We start from the raw sequence: 12,992 nt of genomic DNA, 5'->3' as shown, positions 1-12,992 counted from the left end.
AATCTGTTTCAGTATTGATAGCTCTTCCACAATGATCTTCAGAAACTCAAGTGGCTATTCTGTCTCTTATAATGTCTTATAGTGCTTCAAATATATTTTTGATATATATTTAATGACTTTAATCTGTTTCTGTGTGAAATTTAGAAAGAACAGAGTTGAAACAAATACCATGCAGGATCTTTTATATCATAGAATAGACAGTTCCTGAGAAAAGACAGAAGGAAAAAACCTCTAGTATAAGACATGTGACTAACACAGTTCAGAACATGTAGTTTTAAGGAGACTCCTGACAAGGCTACATTTAAATTTATTAACTTGACATTGATTTTCTGTTCATATATTCTGCATTCCCCACTCTTTCTGCATATTAAATTGAATGGATATTAAAAATTTGATATTTAGTTTTCTTACCTGAGTTGTGTTACAATTGGTTACAAAAACTTTCATTCAACAAATTTTTATGATTTAAGGAAACATTTTTAAAGGTGTGAACAAAAATTTGGATGGCATGCCTCTTTAATTTGAGCAAGTATGCAAATAAATACATGGTTTGAGTAAAGTTTTATGTAATATCTGAGAGTCTCACTTGTTGGCCAGTCACAGCAGCCACGATCCAGCCAACTTAAGGCTGTCAATCGATCAAATCTACATGAAGCCCGTGCCCCACCACCACATGACCGAATGAGACAAAAATGAAGCTGCAAGGAAGAATACTTTTTTTAGTATGATTAAAAATCTTCTCTGTGCAGTTTGCAGAGCTAAACTTTACCTGATTAACAAATCAACCTTTTCTCCAAATAGCATCCAAAAAATCAAAATTTCCTGAGATGTGGTGTGGGATAATCCTTTTATACACTGTGAAGATGTGCATCTACCAAGGCACCTTCTGATTGGTGTAATAAAGAGGTGTATGGGCAAGAGCCAGGCAGGAAAGGAGATGTGAACTTCTGGGCAGAGATAGGATGCCCAGGAAGGAATCAGAAAGTCAGAGATTGGCTAGTGGCGCTTGGAGGAAGTCAGATGCACATTACTGAGGAGAGGTAGTGAGCTATATGACAGAATGTAGATTAATAAAAATGGGTGAATTTAAGTTTTAAGAGCTAGTTGAGAACAAGCCTAAGTGAAGACCAAGATGTTATATTGAAAAGAAGTCTATATCGTCATTTGGGTGTTGGTGGTCCAAAGAAAGACCAACTACAGTGTACAGTGGCGTGTGTGTGTATGTGTGTGTGTGTGTGTGTGTGTGAGAGAGAGAGAGAGAGAGAGAGAGAGAGAGAGAGTCCATGTACATGCATGTACATCCCTGCGTTTAGTAAGAAGCTTAATGGTTGCAGTTATGTAGACCATCTGTCTGCCCACTTTTTAAATTATTTGGAATAATGTAACTTTTTCTTTTTTCCCTTCTTTCCTAGAATGCTCTATCTAATATTATGTACTTTTCTCCCAACATTTTGGGTTTTCTTAAACTTTTCCTGAAATCTCTCTCATGGTCATGTGGATGCTGGTGTGCCAAGAGTCTGATAATTCAGACCAGTTTCAATCCCATGGTGTTTCTCTTGGCTCTTTGACTGACCTCTTCCAGGTAACTGCGGAGGGCTCACAACTTGCTGTCCTGGACTTTTCTTTTGACTTTAATAAAATTGTTCTTGTGCTTCTATTTGAGTCTTTCTTTCTTTGTTTTAGTTTTGTTTGAGACAGCTTTTTCCCTTCTTTGTGTGTTTTTGTAATGATAGTCCTGGCTGTACTGGATTATGATATTTAGACTAGTCTTGTCTCAAATTCACAAAGAGTGGTTGGCCGCTCTCTCCCAACTGCTGAGACTTTGATTCCATTCTTAATTCTTTATTTTAATGAGACTAAGACCTTTGAAAGGGGATTTTGAGTTTACTGTTTCAGCATACCCTCTAAAACTTTCACAATATGCTTCTAGCCTTCATCTCAATATTAGTATTTTGTATATTGTAGTTTTACCTTATAAGATTTACCTTCCCTTAAACTGTTAGCTCTCATCAGAAATTAAAATTGTCAAGGCACCTTCTTTCACTTGTATAGTAATAGAACTTTAAACTTCAATATAATTTTATTTCTTCTTTATATAAAGAATATTATTTGCTCATTTTAGAGCAAATACACAGGATTCAGAAACTCAAGAGATGGCCTCTAGTTAAGAGCATACAATGTTCTTGGCAAAAATTTGAGTTCAGTTTCTAAAACTCATGTATGGTGCCTGGTAGCCACCTATAACTCTAGCTTCAGGGCTCTTCCCTCTCTGGAATCTAAAAACACTTGTATTCACATGCACACATATATGGGCACACACAAAACCCATAATACAAATGATAAAAATAAATGTTTTTTACTTCAATATTAAAAATCTTTTAGCTGGTGTTGCACTTGTGAGATGCTTATTATATTAATGCTTAAGTAGCTATATCTTGCAGATTTCTACTCTCACTAAATCACTTTAAAGTCTTCTTATTCTGACGATTAATCCTCATAAATAAATATTTTTTCTTTAACATCCATTTTTAGATCCTTTATTTATTATATATTTTATTAATTTGTTCATTATGGGCTTTGTGAGATTTATTTCATGTTTCTTGAGTTCGTTCAAACTTGCACTTATGTGAATTTTTAATTTTAACTGATAAAATATTTGTGTATCATTTAAAATATTTCACTTCTTTTTGATTTTTAAAGAACTTCAACTCGTTATATATTAGAAACTTTGGAATTGTTCTATAGCTCATTATGGTTTTCAAAGTTGTTTACTGATTTGATTTTTGTAATGTACTTTTATTTTCCTTCATTATTGAAGTTTTATTGCTCATTGTACAATCTGCTGTTAACTCTGTGTGACCTAGCTTTTCTTCACTGCCCGTCCTACCTCTAAATATTTAATTTGATCTTCACACCTTCCACATGTCTGCAAAATACACTCAGTCTTTACCTACTTGGATAAGTAGTACAATTTAAGCAATGGCTAATCTGGTTCTTCTTTCTAAGTTTAGCAACAGTGAGATGACTACAGTCTGCTGAAAGTCTCCTAATGATGGATCATATTCTCATGGAAATTGGCATGACCAATAGTTTCCATTTGGATGTAAGGCACTTGTTTGTATTTTGTGTAATAATAGATGCTTTCCCTTAAAAAATATTTTATAAATTTCACCTGGGGAAAGTTAAGCTTTTTACTTTTTTTTTCCTTTTAGTTGATTTGCATTTCCCTGATTGCTAAGGAAGTTGAGCACGATCTTAAGTGTCTTTTGGCCATTTGAACTTCTTCTGTTGAAAAGTCTCTGTTCAGCTCAGTGCCCCATTTTATAATTGGATTGATTAACCTTTTACGGTCTAATTTCTTGAGTTCTTTGTATATTTTGGATATCAGACCTTTGTCAGTTGCGGGGTTGGTGAAGATCTTCTCCCAGCCAGTGGGTTGCCTTTCTGTCTTAGTGACAGTGTCCTTTGCTTTACAGAAGCTTCTCAGTCTCAGGAGGTCCCATTTATTCAATGATGTCCTTAGTGTTTTTCCTTTTAGTTATAACCAACCACTCTCAGATCCAGCTCAGGTTGGTTATAGTACACAATTTCTTGGCTGAAGTAGGTTCTGATTCTTTCTCACTGATATTCTGTGTTGTTTTCTTCCTGGATTTGAGTTTTCTCACATGGAGAGTACTACAGAGATTTCTAAAAGTTCCCTGGAGTTCAGCATCTCCAGTACTCTGCTCTCTATGTGGTAGTTTTTGTCTTTGAAGAATCCCATCTCTGTTCAGGGGCACTGCAAGGATTTTCAGATGGGTTACGGTGCCTGAAATTGTGGCCTAGATACTTTCCTGGACATTAAGTTGTCCTAATTGCAAAGACTCACCTCATTTGTGTCTTTTCTTTCGGAACATTAAAATTCATTGCTTGTTGTTCAACATCTTGAAAAACATTGTTTCAAGAATTTTGAATTTTTTTGGATTTTTTATGTGACAGGATAAATCTACTTGCCATTACAACAACTTGACTTTAAAGGTTGTAGCTCCCAGTTTTTAATATTCCCTTATTGATACCTTCTTTACAGATTGATGCCATGTAGAAGAGAGTCCATGGTCCTTTTATTCCAGGAAAGTAAATAAACATAGACAGTTTTTGAACCTAAAATACATGGCTTCAATTATGTTTTGTAACAAATAACTTCTATTTTAAAATTGTTGAATTCTCTTGTTAAATGACCCAAATTTTAATTCAGCTTCAATAATGACTAACAACATTAAAATGATTACAATCACCTTTAATATTAAGCCTTAATTTCCCACTGGTTGATGATACTTTGGGCTTATTGTGATGTGATTTTATCTTAGTATTTTACATTGCTAGATACTGATTCTGCAGCCTACATTATTTCCATTGTGTTTTGTTCCCAGGACACACATGGAAACATTTCTATTTTCACTGTATATTGCTCACCTTAGAAACTGGTGACAAGCTTATATCTTAGTTCACTTAATGTCATTACTACTTTCATAGGATGCCATTTCCAGTTTTCTCTTTTATATTCTTAATCTGCCCTAGAGACAGCTTCTTCAAATGGATAGGTATAGTTTTCCAAGTGATAGTTCAAAAATATAGATCATTGTCAAAATACAAGAGGCAGAGTCATATCTTCTAAAAGGATGTTCCCAACCTTCCCTGGTTTCATCAAAGGAGAAATATGTTGAACAGCTTCTGGTGTATATTTGTATATTTGACTTCTATATAACAAGACATCTGTAAGAATACCCCTGACTACAATGAAGGTGACACCCTTGACTCTTAAACCTCAGGCACTGACTAGCTTTGTTTCATTAAGTACAGTGAGACATAAAATACCCATAAATTCCCAAAGGAGAGAACCAAAATTCAAACACAAATCCAAGATACCATGAGAGTCAAGTGATTATGTTCTAGAGCATTTTCATTTCAGGAGACCTAAAGCATGTAAACAGTGTAATCTAATGGTCACTATAGAAAAAGCTAATCTACGAATGCTGGGCAGAATCATGTATATATATTACATAATCTACCAAATTTACTTATCTCCTAAATGTTGGCAAATTTCATCACATACCTTTGTTGACAGAGGCTTGGTAACATTGTAAGGAGAAGGTTGAAGAATGCTACTTATAACGTGCAAGCTACTAAATAGTTATATCAACAATATAGTGACAGTCACTTTCTCTTTGCATCTCTTACATGACCATGTTTTTCTTATGAACTAAAAGCATATAACCAATCAAGTCTTATTACTACTCTGTAGGGGAAGCCCAGGCCAACGGGGCGTGTTTGCCTCGGGCTAATGTTTACATATAAATCTGGCGGGCATGAGCCCTGCTGGTCCCTTTTGTACTTCCGGTTTCATCACTGGATCCCCGGTGTTGTAAGCTATTACCTCATTAAAATTTACTAATTCATATTAAGCTAGCCTGGTTATTACGCCGCATCACTACTTCAGGCGCAAAAGCAGAAGACAGTATTCTAAACTCTACTAAAGAATTAATTTTTCAGCAAATGAGGTCATGTGTTCCTATTTTACAAGGTCACAGAAATCTCTGTATCCTTTCCTGTAGCCATTGTAAGAATTCTTGAAAACAGAGAGGTTTTAGATACCACCTCTTTGAATGGACCATTCCAGAAGTTGTGAGACTCCTGATCAGAGATAATAACATTGTTAATCACAAGACATCAGTAATATAAACTTTAAGCTATTATTTATTCCCTTGGCTTCATAAATTCCATGAAAAAGGTTAAAGGATGGGATTGAACATAGTGTGGGTTTGTGCTCTAGCTGAATGTTACTTTGTCTAAAAAGCTCCCAATTTTATAATGCAAATGTTCCTAATGTTTGCTGTAGGATAACTTTTTTTTTATTATACTTTTTCTTTTGTTCTACCACCCTGTAGGATTCACTATACTAGGAAATAATAATTTTGAGGAGAACTATCAAGAGATACATAGAAACATCACAGACAGCTGCCATTCTGACATTGCTTTCTTTTTTATAATTGATTTTTATTGAGCTCTACATTTTTCTCTGGTCGCCTCCCTGCCTCTCCCCTCCCCACTTTAACCCTCCACCAAGGTGCCCATGCCCCCAATTCCAAATACTCAGGAGATTTTGTCTTTTTCTATTTTCTACTTTACATGTAGATAGATCTATGTAAGTCTCTCTTAATGTCCTCATTGTTGTCTAAGTTCTCTTTGATTGTGGTTTGTAAGCTAACTTTCTTTGCTTTATGTTTAAAAACTACCTATGAGTGAGTTCATGTGATAATTGTCTTTCTGTGTCTGGGTTACCCCAATCAAAATAATGTTTTCTAGCTCTATCCATTTTCCTGCAAAATTCAAATGTCATTATTTTTTCTGCTGTGTAGTACTCCATTGTGTACTTATCCAGTCTTCAGTTGAGGGGCATTTAGGCTGTTTCCATGTTCTGGCTGTGACAAACAAAGCTGCTATGAACATAGTTGAGCACATGTCTTTGTGGCATGATTAGCATCCTTTGGATATATATCCAAAAGTGGTATTACTGGGTCTTGAGGAAGGTTGTTTCCTAATTTTCTGAGAAATCACCACACTGACATCCAGAAGGGTTGTACCAGCTTACATTCCCACCAGCAATGCAGAAGTGTTCCCTTTTCCCCAATTATGTTTTCATCAGTGTTTTTGATCTTGTTCATTCTTACATGTGTAAGATGGAATCTCAGAGTTGTTTTGATTTGTATTTCTCTGATGACTAAGGATGTTGAACATTTCCTTAAGTGTCTTACAGCCATTTTAGATTCCTCTGTTGATCATCATGCACAAAACTCAAATCCAAATGGATCAAAGACCTCAACATAAAGCTAGCCACACTGAACCTTATTGAAGAGAAACTGGGAAATACAGTTGAACGCTTTGGCACTGGAGACCACTTCCTAAATATAACCCGAGAAGCACAAACACTGGAAGAAAAAAATTGATAAATGGGACCTCCTGACACTGAAAAGTTTCTGTAAAGCAAAGGGCACAGTCAACAAGACAAAACGACAGCCTACAGAATGGGAAAATATCTTCACTAACCCTCCATCGAACAGAGGTCTGATCTCCAAAATATACAAAGAACTCAAGAAATTGGACACCAAAGTACACATAATCCAATAAAAAAATGGGGTATAGACCTAATGGAGTCTGCCCTCTTCCTTTCAAAGACAGAGGCCAGTAACACCTATAACAAAGTTCCTGCAACTTATCGTCAGACATCACTACAGAAGGGAGGAAAGACATGATTGGCAAGAAACAGAAGATCAGGATTTTTTCTGTGAGATGATGACCTTGAAATGTCAGAAAAGTCACAGCCCTGATTTCACTGACAAGGCTGACTAGACAAGATGTGAACAAGGGTGATATTTGTGCTGCCTAGTTTTATGTCATCTTGACACAGGCTAGAACCATCAGAGAGGAAGGAGCCTCAACTGAAAAAATATCTCCATAAAATTGGGTTGCAGGCAAGCCTGAAGGGCATTTTCTTGATTAGTGATGGGTCAGGGAGGACCTAGTTCATGGTGGGTGGAACCATATCTAGGCTAATGGTCCTGGTTTCTATAAGAGTGGAGGCTGAATGAGCAAGATAGCATTCCTACATTGATGAAGAATTTTTTCAATCAATCACCTTTAAGAGGTGGGACCAAGTTAGGGTGCGACTTTCTGGGACCTGGAAAAAACAGCATGCAGCCCAGGTGCCCTCTCTCTGTGTGGTTTCCTCAGAGCATAGCTGAGCTTTGACTTCTTGTTCCTGTGTCATGAGTTTTCCCCTTATAATAAATAAAAATATAATTGTTTTATCTTTTAGCTAGCCTGGTTATTTCCCAAATTGAACTAACTTCTACACTACATAGTTTCTTCATCAGCTACTCCCTGTAGGTTCCTGTCTTTCTTGATTTCCTGTCCTAACATCCATTGATGATGAAATATGGTGCAGAAACATAAGTCAAATAATCACTTTTCTCCCCTGGTTGCTTTGGTTATGGTGATTCATCACAGAAATATTAACCCTAACTAAAACAATACTAGTAGGTTTACTAATGAAGAAGGGGGAAATGTTAGGAAGCATCAATTTCAGAAAAAGAACTATGGACAACTATTGAATGCTGTGAGTAGGAGAGGTATTCTTCCCCAGGAAAGAGCACTCCTATCGGTTATTCAATATTAAATGATTAACGCTTAAAACACAAGTACAAGTCACATTATACAGACCGAGCAGGTTTTATTCTATTTATATATTTAGGAACACATACATACATGTAACAACAATTTTAAAAAGAATCCATGGATCTTAATGAGAACATGGCAAAATTTACATGGAACGGTCTAGTGAAAAGAAATATTATATATATTATATATATAATCTCAAAAGTTTAAAATTTGTTTAAAAGGGGAAGAGACTGCATTGTCAAGTGGACACCACAAGTTCTTTTTATGGGCCTCTGGTGGTTACTACAGTGATATTTTGGAACTGTCACAAAAGAAGAGAAAAACATTTAATTTGAAAAGTAAAAGACATAGCCCAGTGTTTCCTAGACAATATATGAACAACAAAAAAATATATATGAGCAATCTTTCCATTTACTTATTATCCTTAATGAATATTGCTAATAATATAAATAATATTAAGAAGAGAAAAAGATAAGTATGCAAACCAAAATGATCACTAATGAGTAATCAATGAAATAATGAAAAAAATAGTAAAATAAAATCTTAACTGAATTCTCTTTTATCATGAGAACATGATCTAATAGAATCACTTTAAAAACTACAAGAGACACAGACACTAAGGGAAATCCTACCACCTTTGATGCCCGAGATGTGAAGAACAGAAGGCTTTTAACTTTTGACAACTTCAGTGCTTGCTTTATTGTAAAATCTCAAAGTCTGAAAGAGAGCTAGAAGTGTACTTGAACTTTGTAGCTAATAAACACTTCATAGAGAAAAAAATGTGCTCTGTTTCTGATTGCCTGACACCAAAACATGGCTAAGCCAATCTCTCATTTTCATTCCCAGCAACAAGCATCGCTGCCAGCAGCTTTACCTCAGTGCCAAAGATATGTCAAAAAATGGAAGACATATCATCTCTTTCCTTTCCCACTCTGCCTGCTTTTGTATTTTCCATTGTTCCTTTATCTAACAGAATGTGAAAGATAGAAGTGCCAAAAGTAAAGAAATGAACAATTTTTCACCTATAAAATGTACAGAGGAGAAAATGTACCTGCACATACTATATACTTCTGAATACATATTTCCATCCTTGGATCTGGATTTTTAACACTATATTAAGCATTTCAAATGCTTTTGAGTTATAGAATAGTGACATCTCAACAAGGATCTTAAAAACAATTAAGGTAAATACAAACTTAGATTGAGGGATCTCTTTATGAAAAGAAAAATGTAGGTATCTAGGAATAATAAGATAAAAGTTAGATTATTGAATTTGCTTCAAAACTAAAAAGCAACTACTAGTCTCAATTATTTTAAATTGGTATGGATTTTTGTATATTGATACAAATTTAATGTTACTTTTGTTAAAACATATTGTATATATGTTACTACTTTTGTTTGAGGTATTATACCTATGCAACTCATCTAAAAATCTAATGAAAAGTTCTAGTCCTTAAAAGCTATTATTAAATACTATTTAGGATAATTAAGAAATTCAAATTAATAGTCATCTATAACAGTAGGATTTTCAGTAATATTGGGTATGTTTTCAAGGTTAAACAGATTTATTTTAGTTATATGATCTTCAAACACTTCAGAGATTTTCAGAATACAGCATTTAAGATGCTTTAATAACATAAGACTTTTCATGGCAATGAGATATGTCCACTATAGATTTCGAAGTTGTGTGTTCTGATCCTCCTATTTACTCTGGAAATATTTTATTCTTTTTGGGATCTGATGAGGGTCGAGGACTAACTAGATAGTTATATCATTTTCTTTGTTACCAATTTCAGAAAATAAATTTACAAAAGAGACGTAAAATTGGTAAGGTTGATTGACCCAAAAGCTTGAGTTGTTTATCCAAGAAAATATTTTAAGGTCAAAAATGCTATTTTTTGAATGGTAATACAAGTTTTGAGTGAAGATGGATTAGAGTTAAACCTTTTCCTTCTATTAGACAAAATGGAGAGTATTTTGTGGAATATTTGCATAATGTCTAAAGATGTGTTATTGTAATTGTTTTAATAAAAAACTGAATGGCCAATAAGTAGGCAACAGAGGTTAAACTGAACTTCTGGGCAGAAAGACAAATATAGGGGATTAATCAAGATGCATGGATTGTGCCAGCAAGATGTGGAACAAGTTAGATGCCTGGTACTGCGGAGAGGTAAATATAGATTAATAGAAATATGTTGAATTCAGTTATAAGAGCTATTTGGAAGCAAGCCTAAGCTAAGGCCAAACTTTCAAAATTAGTAAGTCTCCATGTCACTGTTTGGGAACTTAAACAAATATGATTATATATTCAAGTTAAAGTTAAAATTCTAAAAAATATATACAGTAAAATCTATCTATGTCTCTAGCAGGTTATATAATAATAATGTTTGATACAAAGAAATACTATTTTATTAAGTAAGAAAACATTTAGTTAATATTAACATTGTTATGTTAGATTTTCTTGCAGGTCTTGAGTTTCTGTGAGGAACAAAACCAAAGTTCTGTCCTAAGAAGCCAACTATTTAATAGCTTAAAATAGCTTGCATGTTGATATATGGCATGTAAGAGGAATTAGACACATATTGTACCATGTTTCCAATACTTGATGAAAATAAAAACTTAGTAACTATTTCATTAAAGAAATGAGAGACATCAAAATTAATTTTTGTAAATGTCTTTAAATTTTTAAATGAAATTTAGAATAAAGTGCATTCTTTATATTTGAGAACAATCAGGTAAGTAATATGTTTACTGGAATTCTACATTATAGGATTCATTTTATTTATATTAATATCAAATCAATGAACAGAGAAATGAGACCAACAGTACATTAAAGTTTTCACTTCTTATTATTGAAAACATTAGTATATAATAATTAGAAATGTTATCAAAAATCTCTTTGTCTCTTATTTATTAAAATATAACTCATGTACCATACTGTTAATTCTTTTCAAACAAATGTATATTTTCCTGATCAAGGATTTTAGCATTATTAAATTCTAATTTTAAAACAATTTTTTTGTTATGGCAGAAAGAAATCAGTGTTTATCAGTCTTTATTCTTCAACCCTCATGATCTTCTATGTCAGTGGTTCTCAACCTCCCTAATTCTGTGAGCTTGTTATGGTGGTCCCTCAACCATAAAACTATTTCAAGTGTACTTTGTAACTGCAATTTTGCTACTGTTATGAATAGTAATGTAAATATCTGATTTTCAGCATATCTGATATGAAACCCTTGTGGAGTTTATAAACTCGGTATAGATATAGAAAGTAACAGCTAAACTTACAAAGGGACATTTAAAAGAATAACTAATATGCTTAACAAATTACAAATAGAATAAAAAGAACCAGGTCTAATATTTAATGCAAAGTCATTAGATGCTAAGCAACAGGAAACTCAGGCTTGTCACTGAAGTCACCTTGCAAGGTTTTAATATGATACTATCATAAATTACAGATAAGAAGATTGAAGAAGTTAGGCATGAATATCATAGTAAGGTAACTCAGGAGTGCTGTGTGATCATTTAAGTCTGAGAAAAATGTTCATTTCTTTTTTCAAAATATTCACATTGAAATATCTATTGCAAAGGATTTCTCCATTTATGAAAATTTTGTGAATGTATATTATTCAATATGAACAATGTAAGTACAGGTAGAATATTTCTTAGCTATTGGCTTTACTGATGAATTTCTCCTATCTTAGAATTAATGGAAGAATAAAAGTTAAAAATTATCTTATTTAGAGTGTTGGTCAGCATAAAAATATTAGAAGTGGTCATAAATATAAAACATGAATTGAGGATAAATAAGAAAATGCTATATATTATCAATATAAATAATTTTCTTTTACTTTTAAGATTATAAAATAACTACATTGTTTCTCCCCTCTGCCTTCCAAGCTCTACAATGTGTGCTTAATTAATCTTTTTTAAATTTATTGCCTCTTTTTTTCTTTAATCATTGTATTTGTGTGTGTGTGTTTCACCTCACTCTCTTAATTTCTTTTTATTTTTTTGCATACACATGCATTCTTAAATATGACTTACTCTGTATAATGTCACTTGTGTATATTTTTCTGGGCTGGCCAGTCTTTATCCATAAACATTTAAAAATTAAAATGTGAAATGAAGAGTAAGAGACTGAGAGAAGAGCCTATCAGATTAATAAGTGTCTATTTAGAAAACTGAAAAGGGCAATTGCTTGATAATTGTCTTAGGAAAGCAAAGCAGAACTTAATCTCCCGAGTGAAGGAAGCCAGCAAGAACGAGCAAGCTGTTCCTCCAAGAGTAAAATACGAAAGAATGGGAGAAAGAATTCACAAGGGGATGCTGAAAGGAAGTGGACCAAGATGGGGCTGAAAACATGAAAGAAGCAATTGAGTGTGTTAGTATAGAGGAGCTGGTTTCTCAGCTCTGCCCTCTTTGCCAATCAAGCACATTTCCTACATTAGTAAAATGTTGGCACTAATACGTCCTAGAAGTTTTAAGTGTAGGTCTTATTTTTACTTAAGAGTTCATTCAGTCTAAGCTTAACCCTTGTAAACCAAAGTGACTATACAAAATTATGGGTGGCAGTGAATCCTTATATATGATATATTATGTTCTTCATATGAACAATGATAAAATATGCAGTATATTATGCTTAATGAGGAAACATGTTCTATTCTACTTTGATATCAAAAAATGACATTAAGGCTCATATAGCTTAAGAAAATATTTGGAGAACTGGTATATGCAAAAATTATTGATTATATAGATAAAATTTTATATGTATGTAT

Source organism: Chionomys nivalis, chromosome 3, assembly GCF_950005125.1.
Source record: "Chionomys nivalis chromosome 3, mChiNiv1.1, whole genome shotgun sequence".
NCBI classification, from domain to species: domain Eukaryota; kingdom Metazoa; phylum Chordata; class Mammalia; order Rodentia; family Cricetidae; genus Chionomys; species Chionomys nivalis.
This window is presented reverse-complemented; position numbering follows the sequence as displayed.